The sequence below is a fragment of the Lepidochelys kempii genome, chromosome 3 (genome assembly GCF_965140285.1).
Source record: "Lepidochelys kempii isolate rLepKem1 chromosome 3, rLepKem1.hap1, whole genome shotgun sequence".
Lineage (NCBI taxonomy): Eukaryota > Metazoa > Chordata > Testudines > Cheloniidae > Lepidochelys > Lepidochelys kempii.
In genome coordinates this window covers 150,842,668-150,860,492 of record NC_136382.1, presented here as the reverse complement: position 1 = coordinate 150,860,492, position 17,825 = coordinate 150,842,668, and the positions used below count along the sequence as shown (strand labels likewise).

Genomic DNA, 17,825 nt, shown 5'->3' with positions numbered 1-17,825 from the left:
AGACTGAGATAGTGAATGCTCTAAATCACTAAGTTTAGAGTAGACCTAAAAAAGTCTGAGGTCTTGTCTGTACTGCAAGATAGCTCAAGTTATTACATTCTGGATTTGTCTATACAGCAACTAGGAGGGGGCATCTCAGAGTGGTTAGACAGACACATGAGAGCTCTGCCTGAGCTAGTGCTCTAAAAAATAGCAGTCTGGCTGAGGCAGTATGGGCAGCATCTTGGGCTAGCCATCCAAGTACAATCCTAGAGGAGCCCATGCCACTGAGGCCACACTGTTATTTTCGGCATACTAGCTCAGGCACCGATGGCACGACTGCCTATATGTGCTGGGAAACACCCACCCAGTCGCTATGTAGACATACCTTCCAAATACTACGTTTGAGCTAGGCTAACTCAAGTGAGAGTGGTCACATTGCGGAAACACTTCACAGTGATTTAGCAACACAGGCCTTGTCTAGACTACAGGGGGAGATCGATCTAAATAATGTAGCAGAAGTCGAGATACTTAGATCTACTTACCGCAGGGTCCACACTACACAATGTCGACAGGAGATGCTCTCCTATAGACTCCCCTTGTGCTTCTTGTTCAGGTGGATTACAGGAGTCGACGGGGGAGAACGATCGGCGGTCAATTTAACCGCTGATGCATCCATCGCCGTTTGTCGAAACCCCCCCCAGTAAGTGTAGACAAGCCCACAGAGTGAGTAGATTAACAGCTAATAAGTTGTGTTAACTTGAGCTGTAGCTGGATCCCCACTGCATCACTAGTTCAAGCATCAGCAGCATTCAAGCTTCAACTCATACACCCTGATGAGCCAGCCAGTTCAAGCTTAAAGTAACACTTAACTCAAGCTAAAGATTTATTTGTGTAGATGTGAGTTGGGCTAGAGGCTAACACTGCAGAGAAGGCAAACCCTAAGTGAGAGACTTAACTTGCAGACTTCAAACATTTACTTGTACAAAGTATTCGACCCATTTGCTTTCAACATTGCCTGCTTTGTAGAGAAGAGAAAAAGAAATCAAGCCTGAAAAATGTGGATACTATATACTTATATAAGAAAGCCTAATTGAAATTTGTCACTATGATACTATAATGTGGGACAATGTTAAATGTACAAACCCAGACAGACAAATTTAAGGTTGACCTTTCATATTTAACTGTCTTTCATTATGCAAGGTAGCATATTTCCCCTTGTTTTTTCCTACCCCCCCCCCCCAGATGTTCTGGTTTAACTTGGATTTAAACTTTGAGAGTGGTCAGTTTGGATGAGCTATTACCAGCAGGAGAGTGAGTTTGTGTGTGTATGGGGGTGGGGGGGTGAGAAAACCTGGATTTGAGCTGGAAATGGCCCACCTTGATTATCATGCACATTGTAGGGAGAGTGGTCACTTTGGATGAGCTATTACCAGCAGGATAGTGAGTTTGTGTGTGTGGTTTTTGGGAGGGGGGTGAGGGGGTGAGAGAACCTGGATTTGTGCAGGAAATGGCCCAACTTGATTATCATGCACATTGTGTAGAGAGTTGTCACTTTGGATGGGCTATCACCAGCAGGAGAGTGAATTTGGGTGGGGGGGTGGAGGGTGAGAAAACCTGGATTTGTGCTGGAAATGGCCCAACTTGATGATCACTTTAGATAAGCTATTACCAGCAGGACAGTGGGGTGGGAGGAGGTATTGTTTCATATTCTCTGTGTGTATATAAAGTCTGCTGCAGTTTCCACGGTATGCATCCGATGAAGTGAGCTGTAGCTCACGAAAGCTCATGCTCAAATAAATTGGTTAGTCTCTAAGGTGCCACAAGTACTCCTTTTCTTTTTTCATGATATGATTACTTGACTTCACTGCTTTGACATTGTATTCAAGAGGGTTTTTTTGCATGGTATATTCTTTGCATTTTTGAAGGAGAAAGGATTACCAATGAAGCTTGCAAATTCCATAATCGTGAACTATCTAATTTAATGTCTCCTAAGCATCCAGACACCCTTTACCATTGCTCGGCAGGATATGTATCCCTTAATTTTTAATCACTTTAGATATTTAGATTTTTTTAAAAAAAACTCAGCACTTAAAATTTAACTCCTGTTTTACCACTTTAGTTGGCAATAGCTAAATCCATCCCCATAATAAAATGTACGCTAATTCTGCCTTAATTGTGCTAATTAAGTAACTCGGTATAATTGGGGCAGGCAGGAGCCATCTCTTTCTGTTTTGAAAGGCACCTCCAGCTGCCATTCCTAACAAACCACTCCTGACCCCCCAACAAATCAGTTTCCTATAAATACCAAGATAGATTTCTAAAGTGCCTAATCATAGTAACTAGGCATAGAACACAAATTGAAATAAAATGTTCCATAAAGATATCTAATGCTTGGTTAGTTATTCTTTACTTAGGACATTCCCACCTTCATGCTTTCCTTCCCTTTTTCCTCACTTTCTTCATGGCCCTTTCTACACTAGATAAATTAATACAAGATATCACATTGGTGTAACTTTAGTTCAGATGAACTGATGTTAGCAGCGTAGTGAGATCCATTCTAGAAAAGAAAACTAGCTGCCAACCCCTTTTCAACACTGCTGCGGAATCTGTAGCAAGTAGTCAGGGGAGCTGCCTACACTTGGGCTCCTACAAACGATAAATCTCATTCAGCTGAAATGGCATTAAATACCAGAGGGACTTTTTGATGATTTCTCTAGCACAGATGAGGTCTACAAGATGGTTCTTTAGCCCTCCCCTGGATAGGAAGACCTGAAAGAAATTCTGTCTCACCTTGTGCTCTAGAAGTGATTGGGCTTGTGTTGATCAAGATTGGAGCTCTCTACTATGAATGTTCTGTCTCTGACTCCTGGAATTCGGGACACCAACCATGTTAGTGTTCCTTACTAATGCAGGAGAGTTTTGGTAGGTTGTAGAAGCAAAATGTTTGAGTTAACAGACAAGGGCCTGAGTAAAGGCTTTAATCATCTGGACTAGAACACTGAACTGGATTTTGAATGGAATGGGGAGTAAGACAGAAAATGCTTTTGTGATGGCCTCTTGCCAGTCTCTCCTACTCAAAAAGCACGCTGATATGTCCCCAAAATGCAGCCATTCTGATTTAGCATGTACTAATTGTGTATATTGTAGTATTCTTTTGCATTTATATTGCATCTTTCATACTGAAGCACTACATAAATTTTACATGTTCAGAAGCAATGAAGTGCACCAGCCTCTGTGGCAAAGCCCAGCAGCCAGCCAGCCAACAGGACACTGCACAACAGCAGAAAGAGGAAATGTACACAGACAGCAGAACAACCCCCTACTCTTAGAGAATGCATCATTGGCCCTGACACCTATACACAGCTGACAGAATTTCAGTTAAGGTCTTGCCTGAACTTCATAGAGCTCAATGTATCTAAATTGAGGATGAAAGGCTGAGACAGCTCTCTCTGTATTTCCAAAGAAAGTAACAACTACCAAGCAGACCAAGTCATCCTCTTCCAGCAGTCTAAATGGTCCACATTGCTATTTTGCATTTTCTTTTTGAAGTCAGCTTCCCCGCAGAAAATGCTACGGTCAAACATTCACTCTCCTTAAATCACTTGCAATCTTTTAATGTATAACCTGTATACTTCACTTCCCTCCAGGCTCAAAAGAAGCAAAAGTGTGTGCACGCGCTACGTATGTACAGAATATGAATGGCTCTTACTGGCAAAGGTGGGAATAAAACTCAAGTTCTGGCCTACTCACCTTCCACTTATTCCTCTAGAGCATAAATTTTTACATACTGCTGTTGCACCTACATGTGGCCTCCATGGAGACACAACCATCTCTCTGAGATTTTACAATATCCAATTACCTTGTTCCTTAGACCAGGTACTCAGATAAGGTGATAAGGGACTTGCAAATAACTACCTTATCCATGTACTCCCTTCCCCAAATAATCTCATTCAGATCTACAAAGCAAGTCATGTTTGAAGAAAACTGGTACAGTCATCACTGAGTTGTTTGCAAAATTTCTGATAATATATGGGGAATTTCTCACATGCAGAAGCCAGGTAACTACACAGATTTTACAGAATCTTGCAAAAAAAATTAATTTCTAGACCAAAGTCAAGTGTGGAATTCACAAAGAAGCTAAGAAAGCCACAATTAACTGAAAAGGGGAGAAATATAACAAAAGTTCAATCTCAACTTTAAATGCTGAATTCCCTGTGCACCAAGACATGGCCTTATGATTCTTTTAATGTATGTTGTAACATGCAGCAGAACTGAGAGACTAATACAGGTGAAGATATAAGGTCACTAAAAATTACAGGAAAAGACTCAGAGGAAACAAATCTTTATCTGTAACATGAATATTGAAGAAAATACATTTTCAATGAACAAAGTAAACATGGAGAAAATTTTAGATATTTATAGGCATATTCAGCATTTTGTAAAGGTTATAACTTCAGAATGAGGAACAGATGCCATGCAAGTTGTTTATGCTTCAGGGAACTTCCCCCTTTGAATGTAGGTTAAATATGAATAATAATTACAAGTCTCTCAGTCAAAAGGAGCTTTTATATTCTGATACATCCCGTTCAATATAGTTTCCTAAAAATAAACAGACTCCCCACAAACTGATGCAGCTTCAACAACAAATGAGAACATTTACAAAATAGTGAAAGGGTGGCCCAAACAAAAGCAAAAAGTCAAGAATGAACCCAGAGTTCACTCTGTAGTATTGTATCACATACATATCTCATACTGATCTCTATGACCTAGCCATACCCAGGTGAATCAAGGACAGAATGGCAGCCTCAACTTTTAATTTCCTTATTTTTCTTGCTCAGTGACACCATTGAGGTTATTTAAACATTTCTGTCTTTGAATACTATGCTTACAAGGTAAAGCTGCTTGAAAAGCAAAGGCAGTACCCTGATCAGGTGTTTCCAATTACATCTTATTAGCTTCTTCTTTCTGAAATGTACAAGTAATGAACAAAGTGTTAATTTTATGCTAACACATCTCTTTAAAACTTCTTTAACTACTAGAACAATGATTTTGACTCATATGTCAATTTTATATCTAGTGCTATCATTACTTGGGAGCTATTGGATAAGTCTTTAATTCTCTGCAGCCAGCTTTGTGATGCACTCATTGTACAAGAGAAATATAGCACTTCAACTCTTCTGACATTTAAGGGGAAAGGGTATAATAAGGGATATGTAAACTATCTGGAATTCCTGGTTAACACTGTACCAGCTACTATGTACAGCCTGTTATACTAAAATCAATTTTTTTACTTAAGGATATCAATGGAGGTGGCACATTTCACTGTTAGTTGGCACAGGCTTTTAGATTTCCACAGCTTGCCAAAAGGGCACTTTCAGGCCACATGTGTACACTATGCAGACATGTGAGAGAAGTAAAGTTCAGGGAACAGAATGCTGTTGAGACGTGGATCCCTTCTGCACTAAACAAGCAAAGTCTCATTGCCAGAGTTGCTTCTCCTACAGAGAGACCACAATCCATGTGAACACCACCGCTGAGTATCTGGGCATAAGGAGTTAGAAATAACTTCAAAAGAGACCCGTGGACCCAAGTGATTGTTATAAAAAAAACAATGCTCAGGAACGCTCAAATGGGGAGAAGGATAGTGTCTATACAATCACCAACTCCACTAAAATACTCTGCTACACTTGTCTTTGGCTAAACTGATTTTTTTTTTTTTTTTTTTACGTACACTGTTCTCTTTAATTGGGATACAATTGCTACTAACACTTTGCATCAGAGTTAGTCAAACATGTTTCAACTTCAGCAACCACTCTAGAAATTACAGAACTGGGCTTCTAGTGACTGCCTAATTGACTATAGCATAAACAAATTCACCTTTGGACTAACAAAGGAAGTTTGGAAGTTAGCAGCTAAGGAGGGGTGTCAAAAGAACGCCTCCTCTTTATCTTAACTTCAGGGTCACTACTGTGATGTTATAATTAAATAGCAATTATTTTTACTTCATTCTGAAGAACACAGCAACTTCTAAATCATAACAGAAATTAGGTATACTATAAAACATTACGACAATCACAACAATGTTTATGTGTTAAGTAAATAAAAGTCAAAAACATTCAAGTTGGCAAGTTTCAGCGGGGATGAAATAATCTAAAGTAAAATTTAGCACACACCACATAAACAGCTCAGGTAACAAACAACACAGACCCAAATCTTTCATGACCCCATGAGAAAGAGGAAACAAAAAAATAAAAGTCACAAGCCAGACAGATATTAATGAACAGGAAGTGTTCTGCAAAACAATAAATTAATCTAAGCCTAGAGTTAGGCAGATTGTCCATGAAGAAAATTCAGAAGGTGCATGCATGTAGAAGTCTGACACGAAAACAATGAGCATCATTAGTACAGTCAGAAATATGAGCAATGACAAGTTATAGGCAACAATTTCTAGGTTAGTCTATTATAAAGCAGCACTTACAACTGCTCTTAAGAGAAAGAAAAAGGTCTGTACAAGGCACCTCTGTGGTGTTTTGTTTTGTTTTTTAAATCAGTTACACATGGATTTCTCCCATAAGAAAAATCTAATTTATATCCTCCATACCAAAAAAAAAAAAAAATCCAAAATTTGTCCCATTGATGTAGAAGTAATAGGTCACCTCCTTACAGAATTCAAGTCCCTTATTAGAACTACTAAAACAGGAGGCAATACCAAAGTAACTCATTAACACATTTTATCCTAATGAATAAAAAAAAAGCTGTAAACGCCTTAGTTCAACTTGTTAAATACCAATTCTTTCCAATGAGCAGCCTCTATTGCTAGGAACAAATGAAACAAGAATCTATATTCACTATGCACTGAAATGGCATACTTGTCAACTGTTACCATTTTAAGACAATGGACTTTTGTCTTTCTGTGTTCTTAAGAATTCACATTGTTAAGTCGAAATCTTCTATGGTTACAAAGTTTATTTCCAATTAACTAAAAGCTATTTGTTGGTGCATCAGAGCTGATAAGGCTTTTTTTTTCTTTCTTTTTTTAAGCACAGGGAAAGCTATGATTTCATTTCATGTGATTTCCAATATATGTCAAATAAAAACACACTTTTCTGAGACAAACAAATTTTATGAGCAGATAGTACTAGAAAGTTAGCCCCATACCTCAGGACTGTCACTGTTTTGAAGTCTAGAAGCAACATTTATACCTAAAGCTACATGAAAAAAGCAAAAAGTAAAAAAAAAAATTTTTTTACCATGCCACACTCTTACTGCACAAATTAAAATAATTAAAATACTTCACTATTTAGGCTAAACATGTATCTTCAGATGATCTTAATTCTTTGGCACAGGAGTGAGGGGCCTAGTACATTAGTAGTCACAATGAACCAGATGCTCTACTTGTGAAAAATGTAGTTCAACTGAAGTCAAAGGAGCTGTGACAATTTACATCAGCTCAGGATGTCCCTAAATGACTAATATACCACAGCAATATAATAGTATCACTGCTATTACAGATTATTTGCCAAATAAGATGACACAATGGGTGCTGGTTATATCAGCTATAGTTAAGGTTCTCTCAGATCTTCTGTTAGCTTGGAAAAAATATATTGATCATATATATAAAATGCAGCAATCGTAAATTCTGCATAGTTTAACTCCAGGTCTCTAATTTCAAGAAGTCAAGAATGAAATTGGGCATTGGGTCACATGGAAAGAAGAGAAATATCACAGAGCACATGAGTTTTGACCCCTGTGGCAGATGTATTAAGCCAGTTGCGAACAGCCATGCGTCAAAATTCACTGTCCAATCAAACTGCTACTTTAGCCCTTTCATGAGGCTAAATAAGAATGTTCCAAGGGCTTACCTATATTACAAAAAGGAACCATACTAAGCACATAGCCATGGTTAGGGGTATCTTATGTTTTCTCTTACAGCATGGTCAAAAGATACAGGATTAGATAACCCTTTTATTCTAGATCTCGAACAGTGTGTTTATGATACAAGCTAAAACACCATTCGCTAATGCAGCCCTAGCACCATGTTCTCTCTCCACACTGGCAAGAAAACGCTGTTTCTGCAGCATAGATTGGTTCTAAACAGCCAGGAATGGAAGAATCAGACTAACTTTAAAAGGATCTAAGATGCTTTCGTTAACTCACATTGCAGGATTCACACAAGAGAAAAAAGAAAAGGAGTACTTGTGGCACCTGTAGCTCAGGAAAGCTCATGCTCAGATAAATGGGTTAGTCTCTAAGGTGCCACTAGTACTCCTTTTCTTTTTGCGAATACAGACTAACACGGCTGCTACTCTGAAACAAGAGAAAAAAATAGTTTTGGGACATAGCACTGGAATGGAACTGAAGAGATCTGGGTTCTAATCCTAGCTCTTCCTGTGTGACATGGGGCAAGTCACCACCCCTCTCTAGGGCTCATCTCCCCACCTGTAAAATGGAGATTACAGTTCCCTACTTCAGGGAACATCATGAAAATACAGGTTTCAGAGTAACAGCCATGTTAGTCTGTATTCGCAAAAAGAAAAGGAGTACTTGTGGCACCTTAGAGACTAACTTAGAGATGCATCCGATGAAGTGAGCTGTAGCTCACGAAAGCTCATGCTCAAATAAATTGGTTAGTCTCTAAGGTGCCACAAGTCCTCCTTTTCTTTTCATGAAAATACACTAATCTATCTTTTTCAAACTCTGATATTACAGTGATAAGTGCTATAGAGAAGCCTATAAATAAAAATGAACAAACGCCACGGTCAGTGCTCTTTTGGGGCAAGGAGACTGAGTGCCACTTCCTTTGGATTCCATCATCGCCATTCCTTTATCATCTAGCTGCATCACTCTTCAGCTATAAAAGCAATAGACTACAACATTCCCATAGCTTGCCAACCCAGAAAACAAGAGACCAGGAAAGGAAATTGAAGAATGGTCTCCTGAATATCAAAACAGACTTCTGCCACTGCATTAATAAGCTAAACAGGGGAGAGTCCTAAAAAGTGCTACAGGAGTGTGGACGTATTAGAGCAAAATTTGTTCCATGATTTCTACCGAACAAGAGGACTCAAGCAAATACACATTACAAGTGGGGCTTGAAAAAAAACTTTCAAAACTTACTCACCAGGGGACAGAGATACTGATTTACTTTGTTCCCTAACCCCACTGTAACATTTCTACCCTCTCCAAACCTCTTTGTAGGGCTTCCTCTACTACTGAAACAACCATCTTCCTAGGTGCACATGAGGCCTTCTGCACCTCCCAGCTCCTTAGGACCCTCTGTTCTTCACTCTCCTTTATGCAAGACCATTAGTATGCCTTAGGCCACCAGGCTTGCCTTCTCTGAAGCTCTTCCAGGGAAAGAATCATTGGCTCTCCTATCTCATTCAATCTCGCTGAATGGGATTTTCTGACCAATGGTTAAAATTAGGCATGCAATGGCTATTTCGGTAGCTGCAGAGCTCAACAGCTTTATGCATCTTCAATTTGAGTACTCACATGTGAGCTTCGTGCAAATTATACTGGTATAGAATGGAGTCAGCCAGAGCATATGATGCTGGAGAATTAATGACTCAACTCTCTGGTAGCATTCAGAAACCACACCTCAAGCAAATCACTATATTCTAATTTGTTGCTTCCCTTTAACTCACCAGCCATGTGCCCATGAAGAACAGCTGTCTCAGCTTCTCATTTGATCCAGCTGTTTATGCTGCTCCAACATTTTCAACTTTGCTTCCAGTGGAAAAATTAGTTTAGCCTAGTTAAATATATCTGAGACAATTAGGCATTTCAGTATAGGAAGGGAACACACTGTAATAACTGTATACTGAGTTAACACATCTCAGCCTTTGGTTTCCAGAGTTATGTTGCCTAGGATACAATTACTTCAGACAGGAAGCGTCTTCCGGTAATCATTTAACACCCCATAGTGTCGACAGCTTATTATGTTCTTGAGCCATTTTCATACCAGGAAAATATTGTCTGAGAGCGAGTATTCAGAAGGAATGCATAATATCCAGCCATTCTCAAGAAGCTATTTTCAAGAGGCAGGCAAGCAGGGTAACTCTCTGTTTCTCCCACCACAAAAGTTGTACTGACAAGAATAGGTACTTGGTACCTGTACATCTGAAATAAGAGGAGCCAAAGTAATGTTATTACTTAATTCTCTCATTGGCTGTTAAAATCTTTTGGGTGGGGTGGATGGGTTAAGTGCAGACAGGAAAAGCAAAAAAAAGTTAAATATTGTTAGTATTTCACTAATTAACTTCATATCAACTTCACAGGATTGCCTGTCTACTTTCCTTTAGCGTAACAACATTCCTTGGAAGTCCAAATATGAAAGGACTAATGATTAGTACAGTGAACCCAGTCCAAAAAGCTAGTATACACAATGAAAAGGAGCTCCCTCTATAAAGACCTTATAGATTCACTTCCGTTAAAACTACTGAAGACTAGCAACCTATGCACTAAACCAAAGTTAAAGATTAGCTGGATTTACTGAGTAAATGTGGTATATGAGCAAGTCTATGAGACTATTCTGCTATAATTTTTGTCACTCAGAACTGAAACACTTAAAAAATAAATATTTGATATAGAAATAACCCTCGTTAATGGGATATGTCTACTGTACAGATGACTGTATACTTAAGCTTCCACTGTAAATACTACAACAGTCTAATTAAGACTTAAACTCATGTATATTATTAAACAAAACAATGTTTTCCAAGTTTAAAAGCTGCTCTCATAACAGTAAGCAGAATATCTTTAAAAAAAGAAGAAAAAAAATCTATTCACTGTCACCATCTACTAAAAGGGTAACTAGTTTTCTCAACTAGTTATTTTGGAAACATTTTGGAAAAATATGTAACTCTCCAATAAAGAATGAGAAAAGAATTTAACCTAAGCAGTATCTTCATCAGCTTCAAAATTTATTTTTCACAACTTCTTCCTATCCTAAAAAAGCTCAAAGCTAAGTTTAAGACTGACACTTCCAAATGATCAACTAACTGGTTGTTCTGTTAACTAATTGACTGTTAACCATCATCTCCACCAGAACTTCAGTCATCTCCATGACATTCACATGAGCCTCTCTAGTCCTTTCAACCTCAGCAGTTCACCATGCCCAGACCTTTCCTGGCCACTCTGTACTAGCAGCCCTTAACATAGAGCCCAGCTGCCAAAACAACAGGTGCAACAGAAATTAATAGTGAACTCCTATACACAAATAAAGCCTCATGCCAGGGAAAAAACTCTTAACTTGTAAAAATCTCTGTCATCTGTCTGCTTAGCAACTCAGACTGCTGTGAACACATCACCCCAACACTCACTCTCTGCACTGGCTCCCACTGAATACAAAGTCCAATTCAAGGTCCAATTCAATTCTGTCCCTATATTTAAAGCGCTCCATAGATTAGCTCTAGCTACTCAAGGGACTCTCTCTCCTCCCGCAACTATGAATGCTACATTCCACTAGAACAGTGAACCCGCTGTCGAATATAGCAAGGCTCCTGAGTACCAGATAATTTCCACAGGAGCTGGATCTAGCATCATGGAACTCACTCTAAAAAGCAATAGACCATGCAGGGGATGGGGAGCGGCGGGGGGGTGGGGGGGGCACAGAAGCTCTCCCCACCATCATAACTACACACAAAACTAATTTCTTCAACTTCGCTATCCCTAAATAGGTTGTTCTCTCTCATGCACATGCTATAAATGAATCAAGCTACCACTCATACAGGCTGGAAAAGGAGAGCGTTGATGTTATTTCTATTTTTAAATTCTTGGGAGGCACCAGATAATATGGTGACAGAAGCTGTGAGAGATGTGGTAATTTCCTGCAATATCTTTGGGAGATCTCCCTGCATTACACTGATATAATTCTATGGGGGAAGGTGACTACAGCTCCTCCAGGAACTAAGAACAGTGGGGGGAGGGGGGGGGGTAAGAGAACTAGGTAAATTCACCTAAGTTGTAACATCTCCTTACACCTTAAGAACAAATGTACTTGCTTATAAAGAGTAACCTGTGAAGTCTACTGGCAATTAAACTATGTGTATGCTTTGGGAGCGAAATCAAAGCACAGATACTGGCCTGTTTAGGTAGTCTGGCTTGCTGGGAATATCAGAGTCAGCAGGAAACTGCATGACCTGGAAAATTTGCCTTTCAGGTGGAAGACACATAGGCCTTTTGCCCAAGAGAGGTGACTGCTGAGAGCTAGGAGCCCTTGATGGACCACTAGGGGGAAGCACAGGTGCAGTTACCTGGAGCTGTGACAGAGGTCATATACGTACTATTCCAAATAGGACATTCTTAGTTAAACTATGCATGGTGTAGGACTTTTAGGAGGCCTCCGTTGCTTTGTTTCGGTGTGAGCAAGAGCTAGTCTCTCTGCTCTGTGTTCAGTTGTGGCACACTTTAAATTAGTTGCATACGCTTCCAGTTCTAACATGTGCATCTGAGGGAATGGAGAAACATTGGGTTTTTAAAAAAAGAAGTCTACAGACATTTATCCTTACATATCCCCTCTTTTGCACTTCACTGAAAGTCAATGCAATTCTTCTCCAGCGGTTAAATGCCCATTTATTCTTCCCTTGTTATCTTCGACACTGGGGTGAAGGGAAATACAGAGGAATGGACAGACATTAGCAAGTTCTATCCACCCTGCTAGTCTGAATGGTCTAATGAAATTTCTCAATTAAATAAACCAAAGGAGAAGACACATTTTAGTAGTCAGATAGAAATACAAAGCATTATGGACAAGTGTTGCAATTCTGCTTTTAACACTTTGTCGTGAACTACTGGACAGGTTTTACCCTGAAGTGAAACTTGACACACTTACAAAGCTTACAACATAATTGGCCTGACACAGGAAACCATGTGAAAAATGACTCTTTCCTATATAACTTTCTCTCTGAATAACAGGAAGGTGCAAACTGAGGCAGGGCAAACTCTACAATACTGCTGATGAAACCCTGACCAAAGCTCAAGAGCAGAATTATTAGAGAGCACTACACTACTGGATCTACAAGAGAAGCATGCCAGCTATTGTGGCCATCCCCAGTGACCGCCTAATAAGGGAGGATTACATAGACTAAAGCACATGCGAACTTATGACCTCAAATCATGGCTGAAAGGACTGGTGGTGGTTGATTTTTTTCCCCAATTCAAGTTTTATATCGCATCTGAAAGTAAAATTACAAAATAAACATCTGAGAGTTTGCAAGACTTCAGGTCTTATATTTTAACCTCCTCATGTGTAGATGAGGAGAGGATAGGGTACCCTCACTCCATTTAAGACTCAACAATTTTTATCAACCTTTAACCCACCATGCTCAAGACCCCACATTGCAGCTATTATCCTGCTTGACAAGGAAAGCTGAACTAAATTCCCTGCAGTACTCACCGATAGTTTCTAGTTTACTACAAAGCCATATGAATCATTGTGTCCACAGGAGCTCAATGAACTACCTATGCAGTACTCAGAGCCCAAACCAGCTTGGTGAACTAGAACACAGGCCTCACCATCAAACTTTATTGCTCACTTAGCTAGTCACCAGGCCAAAAGGTTGGCCAGACACCTGTCATGACGACATTCCCATCTTGTAACCCAGCTCTTGAAGGATTCCTATTTCATAGATACTCAAGGCAACAGGTGAACCAACGCAGAAATCTCCATGGTCTAAATGGAACGTCAACAGCCTTAACTTTTAAAATTTTCCATTTTTTAAAAATAAAATAAAAAATTTAATGGAAGCTTTTAAGATATATAACACCTCTCCAGAGGTGGTATATAGACAGGCAGGGTTTTACTTTACGTTAACGGAACCAGAGGCTAGAAAAGCCCTCCTGGGTCTCACAGTCCACTCCCCTGTATTCATGCAGAATTGTCCTTCATAACAGTGGTTCTCAGTCAAGGGTCCGGAGCCGCCTTGGGGGCCGCGAGCAGGTTTCACAGGGCCCTCCAAGCAGGACCAGCATCTTTAGACTTGCTGGAGCTCAGGGAAGAAAGCCAAAGCCCCATCGAATGAGGCTGAAGCCCGGAGCCCCGCCTCTCGAGGCTGAAGCAGAAGCTTGAGCAACTTAGCTACGCGGTACCCCCTGTGGCATGGGGCCCCAGGCAACTGTCCCGCTTGTTACCCCCTGGCTTCTATATACAGAAAACCAGTTATGGCACACGTGGGCCATGAAGTTTTTATAGCATGTTGGGGGGGCCTCAGATAGAAAAAGGTTGAGAACCCCTGCTTTATATTAAGGGCTTTATCTACCCTCCTCTAGAACCCCTCTAGTGATAGAGCTTCAATGACCTTCCTTGGCAAACTGTTGCATTGTCTAAGTGACCTCACTCAGGGAAAATGCTACAATCTCCACATTTCAATTTTTCTGTTTTTAGTTGCAGAACAAAGTAGTTTTTAGAGAAAAGAATTACAGGTTCTCTACAGACCAGGAAAGCAGATGTAGAGTACAGTTTGGTTAATATCAAAAGCCCATAGAATTAATTTCGCAAGCCATAGACAAATAAATTTTCAGAACACCAAAGAAATATTACCATGCAATATAATCTAAGTGGGAAGAGAAAGCTTTTTTTTTTAAATTATGTTCCCTAATGACTTTTGTCCATTCACCTTTCCCTATAGTTAGTAGTAGTAATAAGGAAGCTTGGGTAGAGGGATAGAAAAGCTCTACCAAATGTTTTAGTCTCTGAACAATGACAATTATGCAACTCTTAAAAAAAAAAAAAATCCCACAAGTGGAAAGTACAGGGATTTTGCTTTCAATTCCAATGTAGTACCATTTACTTAGCTTTGTTTTTAAAGTTAATTCTTCTTTATGGTAACAAACTGCATTACATTTGTATCCGGCCCAATTCTGCATAGCATATAATCAACCTATGAGAGCCACTGGCACCGGACATAATGAAGATAAATAATTCAGCAACATTTAAAGGACTGAATAATTATTTTGAGCATGAATAACTGCAAATGTTGTAAAACTAGGACAACACTACATGAGGAAAAATCTATTCTCATACTTTAGGGCATCAGCTGCCTACATGCAGAGGGAAATGAGGAAGAGGTGTCTCCACTCTTATAGCACTTAACAATTGGTTATGTTCATTGTAGGCACTGCTCGCCTTCCTTTGGAATTGCACACTGCTGAAGATACCAAATCAAATGATCCAATATACCAAGTTCTTACTGAAGAATCCAGCAGCCCTCTAATCAAGAGCACGAAGGTGCTCAAATACCACAGGGATGGGCACAGTATAAGAACATGGAGAGACAACATTTAAGTATAGGGCTTTGCTATGTTACAAGACAGAGAGGAACCATTTACACTGAACATTCATAATTTTCAAGGTAATGTAACCTCTGTGAAACATTTTATAACTAAGGACGTGACTGCAAAATGGCTCAAGCTGGTGCTAACACTGGATCAAGTGAACCAGAGGTAGTACTGGGGGACATTTATCATGCAAGAGAAATGCATTACAGAGTCAGGTTACCACACTTTAGTGCCAGACAGATACATTAGAACAGGTTTCAGAGTAGCAGCCATGTTAGTCTGTATCCGCTAAAAGAAAAGGAGGACTTGTGGCACCTTGGAGACTAACACATTTATTTGCGGATACATTAGAGTAAGTCTTGTGCCATGATTTCAGTGTTCCCAAATATCCCACAGTATTGTAAAAATTAAGTTAAATCCTTAGTTGGTCCCATTTACACTGCAAACTTGAATTACATTTTGTCTATGTTGGGCATTACAATACAGTAACCCAGCCCTCAACATAATCTACGTGATTTATCTATGGGAAACAAATAGTTACTAATTCTCAGTTCCTTTTTTGTTGAAAATAGCTCATCAGAAAGTTTATCCCAAGTACATGTACTGAAGCATTTGTTGTGTGTAACCAGAACAGGGAAATCTGGCAATATTAACTTAGATAGATGAGATGAAGTAAATATTTGGATTACTATGGGACTAAACTGCAGATATACAAAACAAAAAAGACTCAGACCAGGACATTTTCCCAACAAGTACTAGAAAGGAACCAATAATCTATTAAATAAATATCCACTTATTTTCCTCTTTTAAATAATTTATAAGTCTGAACCTTTTCCCCCCTGCTCATCTTTTTAACATAACCACCAGGTAAACAAATTTCTTGTTTTTGCTGAACTCCTTGGAGGACTAGAGAATTAGGGGAAATGACATCACAAGAAAAATAAAATCCAAAAAACCAAATGCAGAATGGATATTTGGTCAGTCTGTTTAAATCTTTTGAGTTAAATAGGAGATAATCAAAACTCCTTGACCAACACAGAAGAGAAAAGCTATGTATATCTTTTGAAACATTCCCCAGCCCTTTAAGGTCTGAAAAATTGCCCACATCAGTTCAAGAGACTTCCACTAAATCCAACAACAACAAGGAAGACAAGACTTAATATTACTAATATTTCATAAGGTAAAAACCCTGCTTGTGTTTTTAAAAGCCTTCAGGCGGTTTAAACCAGCAAGCAAGAGATTTTTTCCCTTTACAGGTTACCTTTAAAACAGTGTTAATATCCTCCACTCGTCAATCAACTGAAATATAAGCCTTAAGATAGTTAACTTTTCCTATAATTATTTCCCTACATGTGAATGAACCATCTGTGATTCGGAGAACTTAAAGTATCAAAGCTGCTCACAGGCTCCACATGGAGCAGCATGAACAGGGACTAATGTTATATACCAATTGATGAGTTCCAAAAGGGGCATTTAACTTTTTTTTTTAAATCTCCCCCATACGAATACTCGATTTTTTGCAGAAAGAACGAACACTATTTTCACTATGAAAACTAAGTAGTCTGAATAATTTAATTATTTAGGCTCATTCTCTTTACATCTCACTAAACAGGAGTCTGAAAGCTAGGGGACAGGCAAGTAATTCTAGGTCTTATTTGGACTTGTATCTCTAATTCAGTATCTGTCAATGATTTAATTGTTCATCTGTCAGCTGGAGCATTAGAACTATCTTGATGCCAGCAGTTCCATCTGGGGAGCCAAAAGGGTATATCCACTTTTGCATTTTCTGCTACTATTCAAGTGAACTGTGCACAGAGCGTACACTATGGCAGCATTCATCTTTCTGTCTCTATTACACCCCCAGTAAACCAATTACACAACAATGGAAGGATTTGCTCCTGTAACACACCATGAGCATTTCATTCCAAAGCACACAGGGAAGCCCAGAAGCTTTTCAAACAATCATATCAACAGAATGATCTGCAGTGAAAAAAAGAGTTTTAAACCATCTTTCTCCTCTCAGCTGTCAATGGGCCAGTCAGCCATACCTGACCTTCCCCTTCTTACTGCCTTTTGCTCCCAAAGGTGAACATTTTGTTTTAAGTCATCCAATACTTTTCAGTTTGTACAAAGGCATTAAACAGTTAAAAAAGAATTTTTGTGAATATGACTAACTTTCCAAGTGAACATCGTGGTTTCTGGTAAAGTGTCCCTGATGTATAATGTGGTGCCCTTTATATACCAGGCCAAAAGGTTTGGAAAAATTCTTCTCACCTCTCTACTGCTGATGGTCAGTGGCCATAACTGTATTTCTGGCATTTATAGAATATGATATGAAAAACGATATGATTTTACTGAAGGGCTTCAAACAATTCAAAGGTCAGGGGAAAGTGGAACACCTATAGCAGAATAACGGCCTTCTCTAAGCAAGCTGTGTCATGGGTGCCAACTACGTGGGTGCTCAGCACCCACCGGCAGCCCCATAGATCAGCTGCTTCCCTTGCCCCCCTCCCTGCCCTCTCGCCTACTGGTGGGCCAGGACAATAAGCTCCTCTCCCTCCCTC

General features: G+C 39.4%; 1 protein-coding gene across 3 annotated transcripts in view; it reads right to left on the bottom strand.

Annotated features, from left to right (window-relative positions):
- ZFAND3 (zinc finger AN1-type containing 3) overlaps positions 1 to 17,825 on the bottom strand; it is a 243,369-nt gene that overhangs the window by 197,164 nt on the left and 28,380 nt on the right. Inside the window, exon 1 of one of the 3 annotated variants that reach the window (XM_073338550.2) lies at positions 4,905 to 5,357. The exons of the other annotated variants lie outside the window; for them this stretch is intronic. The gene's annotated coding sequence lies outside the window, so the exon portion shown is untranslated. Of the gene's footprint in view, positions 1 to 4,904; positions 5,358 to 17,825 lie in introns of those variants that run through there. 3 annotated transcript variants of the gene reach the window in all.